Source organism: Notolepis coatsorum (genome assembly GCF_963971535.1).
Source record: "Notolepis coatsorum genome assembly, chromosome: 20".
NCBI lineage: Eukaryota > Metazoa > Chordata > Actinopteri > Aulopiformes > Paralepididae > Notolepis > Notolepis coatsorum.
The window spans coordinates 11,717,521-11,734,463 of record NC_140184.1 but is presented as its reverse complement, the minus strand read 5'-3'; the positions used below and the strand labels follow the sequence as shown (position 1 = coordinate 11,734,463).

At 44.7% G+C, this 16,943-nt stretch overlaps 1 protein-coding gene across 2 annotated transcripts in view; it reads left to right on the top strand.

The window, feature by feature from the left end:
* The first annotated feature begins 16,101 nt into the window (after positions 1-16,101).
* Positions 16,102-16,943, top strand: part of pacsin3 (protein kinase C and casein kinase substrate in neurons 3) — a 98,503-nt gene continuing 97,661 nt past the window's right edge. For both annotated transcript variants that reach the window (XM_084337356.1, XM_084337355.1), the window contains exon 1: positions 16,102-16,554. The gene's annotated coding sequence lies outside the window, so the exon portion shown is untranslated. The remainder of the gene's footprint in view (positions 16,555-16,943) is intronic.

Below are 16,943 nucleotides of genomic sequence, written 5' to 3'. Positions count from 1 at the left end.
GGAAGTATGAATATCTTTTGAACGAATCCGCCAAAAAAGATAGTCAACTCACTGGAATATGTTAGTTCGTTACACATATGTTGGATTATGTAATTGGTTTGTCATGACCCATTGTGAAACAAAAGAAAAACTGCGCCCTTAAAATAAAAAAAATAAAATGGCCGCTGATTATTACTTATTTATTTTGGTCAGACCATTGGATCTACTTTCTCTGTGGATGGTTGTGAATAAATCTCCATTATGCTTCAATTACTGTGTTTATTGTATAGCAATACGGTTGGGTGAATTGGGCCATTGTATAAAAGCATTAAATCACTTGAAGTTGTATGTTACTCATTAGATCACGCCTAGGGGGGGGGGGTCTAACAACCACCCCTAGGCATGATCTAATGAGTATAACACACACCTGCGCATGATTTAATGCTTTAACACAAACATGGACATCAAACTGACCATCGAGTACAGGAAACAGCAGATATAGGGAGAACAATTAACACATGGGACACAGCAGGGCTAATTAGCTAAACGAGAAACACATGGGGAGAGAAACAACCTGACAGGAAACAGACAAGAAAAGACTGAACACAAGACAAGAGTAACATAACATACAACAAGGAAACTAACAACTAGGAACATAACACTTAACAGGGGAACATGAAGGGCAAGAGACACAGTAACAGGGGAAGGACACAGAGGAACGTGGAAACAATAAAGAGCCACCACTGCAGCAGGAGGGTATGGTATGCACTGGTGAGGGTAGTCCAAGGGTGAATGATGGGAATTGTCCAGCAGGTGGGGGAAAGTGAGGAGCAGGGAGAGGAGTCTGGGCAGGGAATGGTGGAACGTAACACAGACACAACTTTAAAAGTGGGAAATTAGGGGTTAAAGGCCAAGTTGAAGAGGTGGCTGGAGTTGGTATCTGCCGTCACCTATGATACAAAAGCACATACTTTTTCCCCCCATACATTTGCAATGAATATTACAGCACAAATGTTTTCTGAAAAATACTTTCTTACCCAGTAACCAGGTATTGCCATACATGGCTTGCATCATTTGGTATAGACTGCTGTTCTGAAAGATGTAGCTGTCATGTATTGACCCAGGGAACTTGGCAACCACATCAGTAATTAAATTATGGGCGTTACACACCACCTGGACATTGACGGAATATGTATGTTTCCTATTTCGGAAAACGTGCTCATTTTCCCCGGGTGGTACAATTGCAATGAGAGTGCAGTCAATCGCGCCCACGACATTGGCTTGGGGACATTTAATGTACCTCGCCACGCTGCGCAGAATGGCTGGAACTACGTCCCACATCGCCCTGCTGATTGACGACTGGGCTATTCCAGAGCCACCTGCAATCGGTGTCTGAAAGGAGCCAGATGCCAAATGTGTTTATTTAGTTTATTCCGTATTGTATTTAGTTTATTTCGTCACCAGATGCCAAATGCGTTTATTTAGTTTATTCCGTATTGTATTTAGTTTATTTCGTCACCAGATGCCAAATGTGTTTAGTTTATTCCGTATTGTATTTAGTTGATTCCGTATTGTATTTAGTTTATTTCGTCACCAGATGCCAAATGTGTTTATTTAGTTTATTCCGTATTGTATTTAGTTTATTTCGTCATTGCATTTGTTTGTCATCCACAAATAAAGAATTTTGAGCTTTATGGATTATGAGCATATTTTGAGAATTATGATGAATTGAAAATGGGGGACCCTGATGTAAACAAGACGAAAGTATTTTTCTGGTCTGCATCCCCTTAACAATTGTGTGTATTGAACTGTACTGTATTGTACCCATTCTGCAATCTGTTAATAAAAATGTCAATCAAATCAAGCAGACTGTCCATATTGCAGAATATTTATACCGAATTTAGGCACTGTGCCAGTGAAGATATTTTCTAATTACCGAATATTTAGAGGGAGCAAGTTGTATTTAATGTTTAGTTAGTGTTATGGTTTGTAAACAACCCCAACAGCACGACACAGACAGGTAGTTCAGAGTTAGCCAAAAACGAAGGGCGTATTTATTTTCACAAAACAGAAATGTGAAACAATAATATTAATCCATTTGAGGGGAATGTCCTTTAGCCAAGTTGGGCTCTGCGGCTCTGCAGCACTGCCCTTAGCAGAGTTGACTCTGCGGCTCTGCAGCACTTCCCTTAGCAGAGTAGACTTCATAAATGGTAAGGCAAACATACTGTGCTTCTCAGAAACTAAGCTTGACGATTCTGTAAAAGATCCAGAGATAGAGATTGAGAACTACTCAATAATTAGGAATGATAGGAACAAACATGGAGGTGGTGTCTGTATGTACATACACAAAGACACCAAATTCATCAACAGAACTGACCTGAATCATGAATCAATTGAAACTGTATGGGTGGAAATCCTATTTGAAAGGGCGAAATTCCTACTAGTTGGCTCAATCTACAGACCGCCAGATCATAGTGGCTTTTATGATACACTTGACGGGTGTTTAGCTGGAGTTGAGGATGTAGACAAAATTCTTATTGGAGACTGGAACACGGATATGCAACGAAAAGATGCACCCGTCTTCAAGTCATTCAGTGGGTTTTGTGATCTGCACGGCCTCAGCCAGCTAATCACCCAACCCACACGTGTATGTGAATCAACTCAGACTACCATTGACCTCATCCTGACCTCTGACAAGTCCAAGATCTCCAATAAAGGGGTTATAGCATGCAGGTTAAGTGTGAGGTTTGGTCCGCTCCCCACCCACACGCTCCGTTCCTTTAAGGTACTTTGTTGATTAATTGCATTCCCCGCCACACGCTCCGTTCCTGTAAGGTGCCGTGTTGATTGGTGCTCTCCCCACCACACGCTTCTGGAGCAATGATCAATTTCATCCCGCAGCTGTCACAGCTTGTCATCAGCGCCCTGTGGCTTTATATACCCTGATCCCCCTAATATCGATGTTGGATCGTTTTGAATATACTCCTGCATTTGCCTGTTCTTCCCCGTCGCTGTTTCCCTGTCTGTTGCTCCCCAGGACTTTCGTGAAGTAATCCCTGTGGAGAACCTGATTCCCCGTTCGAAGCTGCGCCTCGTTATCAGCCCGCTTTACGCGTTGCGCTCTGGTGAGTTTTTGGAAACAGTTCTTTTTGGATCACCAGTTTTTTGTGTGTTAGTGAAACACCGAAGAGATCCCGTTTTTGTTTATACTGTTCTCACCTATTTTTTGTGTTGGATTTACACTTTGGATTACCGTATTGTTTTTTCTCTGGACTCTGCTAACTGTGTGTATTACACCGAAGATCAAGTCACTTGGATATTTATTTGGATCAGTCACCTCTCTGTTTCTGTTGTGCGCTGGGCTAACTCAGATTTCTCTCTCTCTCCGTTTCCACCTGGAGTGAAAGCTGGGAGGATCTGCAGAGCGGCTTCAGACGTCACAAGCTAATTCCTCACCACCACCTACTGGGAGAATCTGCAGAGCTGCAACGATCTTCACATGCCAGATTCCCCGTTTGTTCTGTTGCTCAACTTAATTCAATCTTGTGACTCTGAGAATAAATACGCCCTTGCTTTGGCTAACTCTGAAACAACTCTCTCTGTGCCGTTGCGCTTGAGGTCGGTTACAAACCCTAACATTCAGGTCACTGCTGGTGAAGGTGCAGTGATGACATGAAGAGAGAAGCTTCACCACCACTGCCCCTGGAGTCCATTCACAGAGGTCCAGATGTTGAAATGTGTGTGTGGCCTCCACCGGTCCTCATCAGACTAAGGCTGCACAATACTCACAAAGAAAATCATATAGCAACATCTTTATTGCGATTGTGGTATGAATTAAAGGTGCACTGTGTCGTTTTGAGAGATAACCGTTTACATTTTCAGAGCCTGCTACTTTAACTCTTTCAGCGCCGCGGGCCTAGGCTCTCTTTGTTCCTACTGCGCCACCGCTCTAAGAGATAGGGATACGTGGCAGTGTTTGCAGGGCTATATCTATATTCTAGCTATGGATACAATACTATGGCTCGTTTGACATTGGGTAGTTTTTTGATGCTTTGATCGTCACCAACGGCATACGTTCCGGAGTATGTTACACATGGTTAGAGCCATATGAAATCTGTTTTATTATTTTCCAAATTCCATTTAATTTTTTCCCAAATTCCGTTTTAATATTGCAGAATTCTGTATTTTGCTTTTTATGCTCCTTTTACCATCAGAAATAGTGTCTAATAAGTGGGAATGAATAAATGTCCACAATTTAATAAGATATAACAGTCCATTTAATGTTTTTAAGTGCTGCAACTCAGAAATACAGTTAAATTGTACACAATATTTTTCAAATAATATTGTGACAAAATAAAAATGCACACAAAATAGAAATACACATTTCAAGTGTAAACAATAGATACAGCTAGCTACTACTGACATTATCACAATGACAATGTCAGTAGCCTAGCTATATCTATTATATTGTGATGAAATATAGTAATGCATAATTTAGGCACCTTTAGTTTAGTTTATTTAGTTTATAAGGGACAGTGTGTACTGACAATCATTTGCATTAAACAAATGGATGGGTGCACCAGATTTAGCAAGAAGCTATAATTAATTTTTTTATTTTTATTATTATCTTTTCCCCCCTTTCTTTTTCCGTTTTTCTCCCATCCCAGTGTTAGTCGTTATGCCAATTCCCAATCCCCTTCCTGGTCGTTGCGCACTCTACCCCCTACCGTCGGTCTGGGAGGGCAGAGACTATCACATGCTTCCTCCGAAACATGTGTAGCCAGCTCACCGCTTCTTTTCACCTGGCAGCGCGGACTCTCACTGGGAGAGTGTAACGTGTGGAAGGTCACACTACCTCTCCCAGATCCTTCCCTTGCTGTGCAGGCGCCCCGACCGAACTGTAGGAGTCGCTGTTTACAACGACCAGGACCCACCCACGCCGGCTTCCCACCCGCTAACACTACCAATTGTGTTAGTATGGACGGTCGGCCAAGCCAGAGGCACCACAGCCGGATTCGATCCCACTGGCTCTGTGGTGGTAGACAGACGCTTGGTCCGCTGCGCTACCCGGCCACCCAAGAAGCTATCATTTCTATCTATAGTCCTATGTACTGTAACGTTACATAGCTATTTAAGTTTATTTCGTTTATAAGGGACAGTGTGTACTGACAATCATTTGCATTAAACAAATGGATGGGTGCACCAGGTTTAGCAAGAAGCTATCATGTCCATCTATAGTCCTATGTACTGTAACGTTACATAGCTATTTAAGTTTATTTCGTTTATAAAGGACAGTGTGTACTGACAATCATTTGCATTAAACAAATGGATGGGTGCACCAGATTTAGCAAGAAGCTATCATTTCCATCTATAGTCCTATGTACTGTAACGTTACATAGCTATTTAATCACAATAGTGTCAGTATTTAGCCTCGCCCTCTAGCTGTATCTATTGTGATCACCAGGGATCATCGTTAGAGAGCTGGTGTGTTTTGGGAAGCACAATGTTTTTCCGTGTTCCTGACATGGCTTTTGGAGTGATCTTCGCATGTCTTTTTGCGGGTCCAGTCCATGGTACGTTGACAGAATTTGCAAAACACCATATTGCCAGAGGCATAAAAGTCATTAGGATACTGCTCTGCTCTGAATTTAGGACTTATTGCGGAATTTCTTAGCTTCAGACGCTTGGACACTGCTGCGTGTTGTGTGTAACACGCTGTAGCGTCCCCGGTCATGTTTGCTTTGCACCAAATGTTCCATCTCCTCCCGAAAACGGAATTTCAGTCCAGATTAGGCCAAATTCTGCAATATTCCACGTTTTACAATTGATTCAATTTTATTTGTCAATTCCGCGATTCCGTCTGCGATTCCGTGAACGCGGATTTCATATGGCTCTACACATGGTCGTTGCGATCGATGAGAAATCATGGTTGGATCAAAGCAGGATTGATGTCATATAGTCCTTACCTTCACTAGGAGGTACCCCAAAAAGGATATTCCTGATTGTCTGATTGTCTGATCGCGATTTCCAGTATTGGTGTCCATCGTGTCGCCAACATAATCCACCACAACACATACATCGGGGGCATTGGATGCGTTTCAATGTTATTGAGTGAACCGCTAGACTCGCCTGACCAGAAAAACGGCACCCGGAGTGAATTAAACATAACACCGGGTGTGAAAAAAAGGTTTCGAAGGGTGGGCGATACTGCCACCTTCCAGGATGCGGCCGGTATTGCACTCTAGCGATCTCAGAATGATTCTCTATGGTAACCCCGAGGTCTGTGTGAGAGAAATGAATAAATATATTGAATAAAAGAAATAACGATGAAAACCCGACTATACTCGGGTCTGGCGCTGAACGGTTGGCGAGTTAAACCGACTATCCTCGGGTCTGGCGCTGATTGAGTTAATGTAATTATTTGAATTATATTCTAATTGTTTTATCGTAAATTCTATACATATATTTGAAAACAAAATGTCTGGCTCTGCAATTGTAAACAACAACAAGAACAACAACAACAACAACAACAACAACAACAACAACAACAACAACAACAGTGAAATTATCATTATACAGTGTCCCAGGGACAGTTCTTTACAGACACACCCCTGGACCAATCACCTAGATGGAGCTGAGGTCCCCTAAAGTTTGATGCCCCTGATATGCATATTTTCATATGCTATAGAATTTAATCTCAATTTATATATCCCCCAAAATGACATACTGCACATTTAATACATGTGATGTGGACACAGCTGTTTCTACATCATTCATTGTTCTGTATTTGAAAATAAGATTGGGATTGGGTTGAAATACTAGTGCCTGGGTCAGAGATTCTGTTCGCTTCTGTGCTATGTTAGAGGTAGCTGTCATTCGGAATGTAATGCAGAATTCCGAATGACGGCGACCTCTAATGTTAAACAGCAGCTAGGATTATGCATTATACTACAGGGCCTTATTTAGGAGATTGTTTGAAATGCCACTGATTTTGTAGAAAATTACAATGCAGCACTTAACACATCAAGTGCCAGTCAGCAGGGGGCACTGTGGGCTAGTACTATGTTCAATGGGGAGAATGCCGTGTTTGCAGTGCTACAAACTATATTAAATATTATAGCTATGGATCTAATAACATTGTCGATTGTCAGTGAGTTTCTTCCAGTCAACATGCAAAAAACAGATAATTTTTTCATACATTTCCGTTTTATACCGTGGTGAATATAAGTATAGTTTTAGAGTGATCCTGTCTAATCCCAAGAAACTCCAGCAAACAGCGCATCAATGCATTTCCTTAGAAATTGTGCCATTTCTCGCCTGATTTATGAATCATTCTGAAATAAATGCTAGATTATCGGTATTATGTTTCATCATGCATGCACGAAAGCGGGGGAGGAAAAGCCGCTCCTCCGTGCTTTGATCGCAGCCAACGGCACGCACACACACACATGCTGTGATCGCTGCGAAAAAAACATCGGATCAACGCAAGATTGGTAACAGAGTCCTTACCTCGTCTATGATGTACTGCAAAAAGAATAATCCAATTATCTGATCGCCATTCCAAATATTGATCGCGTCGTGTGTCCAACGTTTATCCACCAAAACACATGATTCCACGGTGCTCCAGTGTCCCCAATCCGTGTGTTATAATGTTACTCATGCCCAAGAAGGAAAACCCGGACCGGACTTCTTAGATCGATGCACAGCCCAAGCCAGAGGGATTCCAATGATGTGCAATACCGGCCGCAAGGCGTTAGGTGGCGGTATTGGCCGTCTGCGATCTCAGACACATTCAGGACAGCATGCACAAGGTGCCTCAATGGATTATGAATGGCAATAGCGAATAAAAGAAATAACAAAACAGAAACGTAGATCTACGTTTTTGGCACTCAACTGTCGGGCCACAGAAACCTAGATCTACGTGAACGGCAGTCAATGTGTTAATTGTGCAGTCACAATTGCTGCATTGGACAAGTAATTGGCTTAATCTTTTCGAAATGTCCAAAGTTAAGTCAGCCAAAAAACTGAATTGGGCACCAGTAAGACCACTAGACTAGCTACAGTACCAAGACCACTAGACCAGCTACAGTACCAAGACCACTAGAAGCCAACTTCCACTTGCTTGTTATCTATACAGTTCTGTAAATATTCTTTATGATTTATATGTATGATCCCATATGATTTAAGAGCATCTGTAAACAGTGTCTCCTCCAGTCACTGTTTTACCATCAGTAGTTGACCGTGCTTTCTGTGAACAGCTTGCTTTGACTTATCGCATCATTTCAAATAACTTTTTTATTTTTTTTTTGTTATCCACTTTTTCTCCCATTTTTCTATATTTTCTCCCATCCCAATTTCGTATCATCCAATTCAACCCTCCCCTGTCACGAACGCTGTTTCTTGCCTCCCACAAGCCGGCTGCAATGTGGACTAAGTCATACATAGCACAAGTCCCCTCCGGTACTTGAGGTAACAGCAGTCGCATCTTTTCACCTGCGCAGCTCGATCTCTCAGTGGCGAGGAGTAACGCGTGGGAGGCACACGCTGCCCCCGATACTTCCTGATTCTACTGCGCAGGCGCACCAACCGACCTGTAGGAGTCGCTGTCCACAACGCCCCATCCCCACCCATCAGTTTCCCACCCCCTAATACGGCCAATGTGTATTAGTATGGACGGCCAGCTAAACTGAAAGCAATGTGGAGCGCTGGGCTCGAACAGGCAAGCCCAGCGTCTCCGTCATTCGTGGCGAGCGCCTTGCCCACTACGCCACGTAGCCGCCCCCATTTCAAATAACTTTAAAGGGTAGAAGCTCTGAACTTGTAACACGCAGCCCCACTTCCTGCTGAACAGCGGCGTTGTTGAGCGGTAGAGTTCTTTCTCAGCAAAATCCATGCTGTTCTTCGCTCTGGACGCATGCAGCAATGGTTAGTTAGCCGCTCCAGTCTGTCCAAGCCTCACAATATTTATTTTTATTTAACTTTGATTTGACAACATCATTGGTACAATAAGTAGGAAATAGGGAGGTGTAGTGGTTACGTCATTGTTGTTTCCAGCGGGTCCACCTCGCTTGAAATTGCAACGTATTTCCAATCCACACATTTCTAAATCGTCTTGTTTAAAACAAATAAAGCATGAACATTGGCATGGTGTACCTTTCTGTGTGTATTCATCCACAACCTATAGCTCAAAATGAAACAATTCGCAATTAATCGTAAAATAATTCAAATGGAAAACTTGCCAATGTTCACGAGGCAGAATTATTACAATAGCCTGTAATATCCTAGGGATATCTGTGTAGCCCATAGCCTAACACAGCACAGCAATGATGCGTGCGTGATGACGTGTTACGTATTCCAGTCATCTCATATGCAGGCATGGTTCCTACGTGTTGTCATTGCTGCCCGGGACGTGTGAATAAACGGTAACCCAATAAGCAGTCGCCCGATTCTATCATTCCCTATAGACACTAAGAGTGACATTAAGCGGAATATTACATGGTGCCAGAAGCCGGATCTTTTTCGAACCCATGCCAAGAAAGAGAAAGAGAAAGAAGGACAATATGGAGGCTGCAGCAGTACCAATGCTGACGATGCATTGGGAATCCTCAAACCTACCTGACGCATGGAAAAAATTCCGCCAGCACGTCGAGCTAATGTTTAGCGGCCCGTTCAACGGCAAGACAGAGGAAATCAAATGCAGCTACCTCCTATTATGGATCGGGGAAAAGGGAAGAGACATCTTTAACACCTCGCAGCTGTCCGACGCCGACAGGAAGAAGCTTAAAAGCTACTACGACAAATATGAAGAGTATGTTATGCAAAAGGCGAATCCCATATTTGCAAGGTACAAATTTCAGGAGAAGGTCCAGGGGCCTAGCGAAAGTGTTGACCAGTTTGTTACAGAACTAAGACTGCTCGTGAATGACTGTAACTATCCCAATAGTGAGGAGATGGTTAGAGATATAATTGTTTTCGCTACAAACTCTGTAAGGGTCCGTGAGAAGCTATTGAGCCACGGGGCTAACGCTAGCCAGGACGTGCACGCGGTCGGCAAGAAGCCGTACGGGGCACGTGCACAGCGCCCAGCCGTGGACAAATACAGAAGCAACAGAGAAGACTCGACAGATAACACATGTAGGAACTGTGGAAGAGAGCGCCACATGGAGTCAGAAGACTTCCCAGCTAAAGGTCGCAAATGCAATAAATGCCAAAAATTCAACCATTTTGCAAACGTGTGCAGAAGCCGCACAGACGTGCACGGCAAGAGGAAGGACGTGCACGAGGTATCAGAGGAATGTGCCTGTGCGCAACAGGATGACGAATGGTTTGTGGACTCCATCGTAACGGAGCACGCAGACACGAAGCGAGAACAGGCGTTCACTGAGTTGGAGGTTGGTAAAGTCAACAAGCACAAAATAAAGTTTAAAATTGACACTGGTGCACAAGCGAACGTAATGCCAACAGCAACCTTCCACCAGATGTACGGAAAAGTGACACTAGGCCCACCATCCAGCCGACTCTCAGGATATGGTGGCCATGCTCTCAAGGTAGAGGGGTCATGCAAACTCACATGTAAGCATAAAGAAAATGTGCAAATGTTGGACTTTGATGTTGTGACCACTAATTCCCCCCCTGTATTGAGTTTAAGAGCATGCCTAGATCTGAACTTAGTAAAAATGATACACGTTGTGGATGCACAGGTAGAGGGCCCTGTTAACGTCAGGCAGGAGTTTCCAGATGTGTTTCAGGGCATCGGGCTATTCCCAGGGGAATGCAGTATCAGCATAAACCCAGCGGCAACGCCAGTCATATACCCCCCCAGGCGCATTCCATACGCTCTCCGTGGGCGTCTCAAAGAGGAACTGGACAACATGGAGAAGTCAAACGTCATAAAGAAAGTGACAGAACCCACAGACTGGGTCAGCGCCCTCGTCGTTGTGGAAAGACGCGACGGTAGGCTACGAGTGTGTTTGGACCCCCGAGACCTCAACAGGGCGATCCAGAGACCACACTACCCGCTCCCAACATTGGACGACATAACCCCAAGGCTCGCCGGAGCAAAGTACGTCAGTGTACTCGACGCAAGATCGGGTTACTGGGCGATCAAACTGACTGAACAATCATCAAAGCTAACTACTTTCAACACGGTGCACGGAAGATACAGGTTCCTACGGCTCCCATTTGGGATCATCTCAGCGCAGGATGAGTTCCAGAGGCGGATCGATGACACATATGAGGGACTGTCGGGCGTGTCCGCCATCGTGGACGACGTGTTGGTCTACGGCCACACCAGAGCCGAGCATGATGCCAACCTGCACGCCATGCTACAAAGGACAAGGGAAAGAGGGGTGAAACTCAACCCAGACAAGAGTGTCATCTGTGTGACCGAGGTAAGCTACTTCGGTCACAGACTGACACAGGAAGGCATTCGACCAGACCCAGACAAGGTCAAAGCGATCAGGGAGATGAAGCCGCCAAAGAACAAGGCTGAGCTGGAAACGATCTTAGGAATGGTCACATACCTCTCAATGTTTGCTCCAGGACTGTCCGACGTGAACGCGCCACTGCGCCAACTCGTGAAGGAAAGCAGTGAATTCCAGTGGGACCCTGTGCACGACCAAGCATTCCAACAGATGAAAGAGCTCATAACCCGTGAGCCGGGCCCCGTCCTCACATACTTAGTTCGACCACACCAAACCTGTGAGACTCCAGGTCGACGACTCAAAAAGCGGACTAGGCGCAGTCTTACTGCAGGACGGTAAGCCAGTCGAGTACGCATCTAAAGCTCTGAACAAGACCGAAGAGAACTATGCGCAAATAGAAAAGGAGTTGTACGCTGTCCTTTTCGGATGCAAGAGGTTCCACCAGTACCTGTATGGCCGACAGGTAGTGGTAGAGTCAGACCACAAGCCACTCGAAGCGATCCTCAGAAAATCGCTCGCCGCTGCGCCGCCGCGTTTGCAACGCATGATACTGCAGCTCCAAAGGTATGACATCGTCATCATGCACCGCCCAGCGAAAGACATTCCAGTGGCGGACACCCTGTCGAGAAAGTCTATCACCTACCACGACCGCACACTGAGTGAGGGTATGGACACACAAGTACACACAGTCCTGAGCACCCTGCCTGTGAGCGACAACAAAATGACTGAGATCAAAGCAGCCACCGCCCAAGACCAACAGCTCATCACCCTAAGACAGATCTGCGAGTCAGGATGGCCTGAGACACGAAAGACGTGTCCACCCAGTGTTGCCGACTACTGGAACCACAGGGACGAGATCACAGTGATGGACGACGTCCTCTTTAAGGGTGAGAAGATTATCGTGCCACACACGCTGAGACAGGACATGTTAACACGCATACACACAGGCCTCAAGGGTATAGAAAAGTCTAAAGAGAGGGCGAGGGATGTGCTATTTTGGCCTGGAATGGGTAGACAAATAGAGGAAATGGTAGGCTCATGCAGCACATGTCAACAGTATCGTAGCTCCAACCCCAAAGAGCCAATGATATCTCATCAGATACCTGACCGACCATGGCAGACCGTCGCCACAGACCTCTTTACATTACATGGAGAGGACTACATAGTCACAGTAGACTATTATAGCAGGTACATTGAGGTAGACAAACTACGCAGCACCACTACATCAGCCGTCGTGCGAATGCTCAAAGCCCAGTTCGCAAGGCTAGGCATACCAGAAACCGTAGTCAGTGACAACGGCCCATGCTATAGCTCCAGTGAATTTAAGACATTCGCACAGGACTGGGACTTTAGACATGTAACTAGCAGCCCTACTTACGCCCAGAGCAATGGCCTCGCAGAGAAGGGAGTCCAGATTGCAAAGTCACTGTTAGAGAAGGCTAGAGTAGACAACAAGGACCCCTACTTGAGTCTGTTAGAATATAGAAATACACCAGTTGACAACCTCAAGTCACCCGCACAACTACTCATGAGCAGACGCCTACGCTCTATCCTCCCCACCACCAGTCAGCAGTTACGACCACAGGTTGTAAACCAGAGCACAGTGCGCGCCAAGAGAGAACTATGTCAACAAAGACACAGTTACATTACTATGATCGGACAGCAAGACCGTTGCCCACTCTGCAAGACGGAGAGGCCGTCCGTTTCCAACAGAGTAATGGACAATGGAAGCCCGCCACTGTCATTCAACCAGCAGGCGCTGAAAGGTCTTACCACGTTCGTACTGATGAAGGCCAGGAATACAGGCGCAACAGACGTCACCTGTTACAGACAAAAGAGACTGACCGAGGTACCCACCGAACAATGGCACAGGAGGCCAACACCCAGCCCCAGCAGCCTGAGATGGCATCACCGGAATGTCCACCACCTGAAGGTCCAGATGAACATTCTAGGTGCATCACTACCAGATCTGGTCGCATCGTTAAGCCAAGAGTAAAGCTTGACATTTAAGATCCTAAGACCCTACTCAGTGGACCCTGAATCATTACGGCCACGTGAAATTGAAATGCATGTAAAAAAACAAAAAAAAAAAAAAAGGAGAGAAGAGAAATATTGTAATTATCATAATAATTGACATGTTTTGAGACCGTTTTCTACTTATATTGTTTCAGTATACCGTTTCTACTTATATTGTTTAAATATAAATAATGTTCCACAGGTGTGTGAATATAGAACAAACGGTACCGTATATTGTAAAGTAATGTTTTCAGGATTCTAAGTTGCCACCGTGAGTTTCATCTTAGGAAGGGAGATGTAATATCCTAGGGATATCTGTGTAGCCCATAGCCTAACACAGCACAGCAATGATGCGTGCGTGATGACGTGTTACGTATTCCAGTCATCTCATATGCAGGCATGGTTCCTACGTGTTGTCATTGCTGCCCGGGACGTGTGAATAAACGGTAACCCAATAAGCAGTCGCCCGATTCTATCATTCCCTATAGACAGAGTGACATTAAGCGGAATATTACATAGCCGATCATATATTTTCCCAGTGATAAATCCCTATACGGGTGGACCGCGCGGGAAACTAAAGTGACGTCAGTACACCTCCCTATAGGGCGTCCAAAATGTTGAACTTGCCCTTTAATGACTATTACAGGCCCATGTGGCACAGGCTCTTTATGCTGCCGCCCAGCGGGTGGCGCTATTTGCCAACAAAATTAATCTTTCTACGTAGTGATCTACCTCTACCTTACTGGCATAATTAAACGGAAAATCGTCCTGTTTTTGCAAATACTGACTCCTGATTAAAAGAAAGAAAGACTCTAACACACAGGCTATTGTTGTTGTCTGGTCGCGTTTTGAAACCCGCTGCCTTTTCCACTTAGTTTGAACAAAACCAACAACCCCAGTTGAATTAACTCTCAAATGGTTTGTCTTTATATTATGCCCCGTCAATCGTTTAAGCAAAGCCTAGCTCTCTGGGTGACGGACCTTGTGTCTGTGGATTGTGAACTACCTTTAGCAGTTGATTGTTCCAGACAGCGAGGGGTTAACGTGACGTCAGTAAGAGGATGAATGGATCTTGTAGCAAAGCAGCGTCTGATTAGTGATGGGGAGTGTGGCGCTTTGAAGAGAGCTGGATATGTTGGCTCCGTTCATTTCCAAGAACTGTTCAAAATAACGGATTAAAAGAAACTCAGGGCTAGATCCACAAAGAATGGATTGCACGGAGCAAGTTGCACCCTTACTTACAATTCATTATTAATTGAAAATGGGGGACCCTGATGTAAACAAGACGAAAGTCTTTCTTTGGTCTGCATCCCCTTATTGTGTGTATTGAGCCGTACTGTATTGTACCCATTCTGCAATCTGTTAATAAAGTTTTCATTCAATCAATCACAGTGCAGATTGATTGATTGAATGAAAGTTTTATTAACAAATTGCCGAATGGGTACAATACAGTACGGCTCAATACACACAATTGTTAAGGGGATGCAGACCAGAGAAAGACTTTCGTCTTGTTTACATCAGGGTCCCCCATTTTCAATTCATAATGAATTGTAAGTAAGGGTGCAACTTGCTCCGTGCAATCCATTCTTTGTGGATCTAGCCCTCATTGTTTTGCGCTTGGATTGAGAGAGAGGCCGAGTGAAGTGAATGATACAATGTTGCAGTTTTGGGGAATTCCACCCTTTGTATGAAATGTGTCACGGCTCCCACCAAGCAGGGCTCGGTTCCCTTCGTTCGTATTCCCCACCATAGGTATATATTTTCTCCCCACCGTATATATATATTTTCTCCCACCCACCCACCCCCTCCTAATGTACAGTCTCCTCCCCATCGTATGTATATATTTTCTGTTAGGATATATGGGTAACAGTAGGCCTACTGTATATTTGCATATCGTATATGTCACAAATGTAACAGTACTAAATACCTGTATGTCATGTATGTCCCTATGCCATAAATGTCATGATGTCATGTTTGTATATCTGTATGTCATAAATGTCACTATGAATTGAAAATGGGGGACCCTGATGTAAATAAGACAAACGTCTTTCTCTGGTCTGCATCCCCTTAACAATTGTGTGGGGCTGTCCCCGACTAAGGATTTGGATAGTCGACTTTGATTGGCCGAAATGAGCCGATAGTCGACTATTAGTCGACTATGACATTTTTTTTTATAATTCTTTTAATTTTTTATCATTCCATTTGGGCTGTGGGGGGTGCTTAATGTCTGAAGGAGTCGACTGAAGGCTTCTTGTCCTCTGCAAAAGCATGCAATTGGTCCACTGATGGATACATCTTGATATTTGTAGTGTGTTCATTAGATGGGTGAAATCCTCTTTCAGTGCCTCTGTGCCTGTTTTCTTAGGAAGTTAGCCTCTGGTATGCGTGCCATTAGCGTTAGCCATGCTTCTAGGCCTCTTTTCTTTTGGGAAAGAATGATAAAAAAAAAAGAAAAAACGACGGCTCCTTTCGATCCATTAGTCGACTATTCAACTAATAGGGGTCAGCCCTAGGCCTAGAGTGTGTATTGAGCCGTACTGTATTGTACCCATTCTGCAATCTGTTCAATAAAGTTTTCATTCATTCATTCGTTCGTAGTACCAAAGAATCGTTCAGAAGACACGAGTCGTCCGTGACACGTCACATCACCACGTCTGATCACAGAGCCCCGCCAGTCACACTGAGCAGCCACATAGTTGTGTGTTTTACACAAGTGGATCGCCCTCCTGTAGTATTTCCCTTTGCCTATATTTGACGGAAGTGTCACATTCTTTACGGTGGGAATAGACAATCGATCATCACAGAAAGCCTCGGAATGTTGATAATTTCGCTGTGATGATGGCCGGGGATGTCTGCGCGGGCCCGTGTTTGTCTTCGAAGAAGTGAACTTTATAATCAACGCGAAATGTCGCGGTTTATCTGAGGCGAGGAGGAGTATAATCAATCAATCGTATTTATTGTATGAATGAGAGAACAGCCGAATGCGCAGTTGACTGTTGTTTATTATTATTCCGCGAATCCGCTTGAGGAGAAACGACTGTCGTGTGTCGGACGTGGATATATGATCGGGACGACTGCTGCTCTATAGTCTCAGGTCGGAGCAACACCCCACTGCTGCACGGGGGTTCAACAGGTAACACACACACACACACACACTGCTGCAACACACACACTGCTGCACGAGTGCTGCCTGCAACACACGCACAAACACACACACACACTGCTGCACGAGTGCTGCAACACACACACACACACAGCTGCACGGGCGCTGCAACAGGTAAGGAACTACACACACACACACACACACACACACACACACACACACACACACACACACACACTGCTGCAACACACACACACTGCTGCACCAGTGCTGCAACACACAAACACACACACACACACACACAAATGGGGGACCCTGATGTAAACAAGACGAAAGTCTTTCTCTGGTCTGCATCCCCTTAACAATTGTGTGTATTGAGCCGTACTGTATTGTACCCATTCTGCAATCTGTTAAATAAA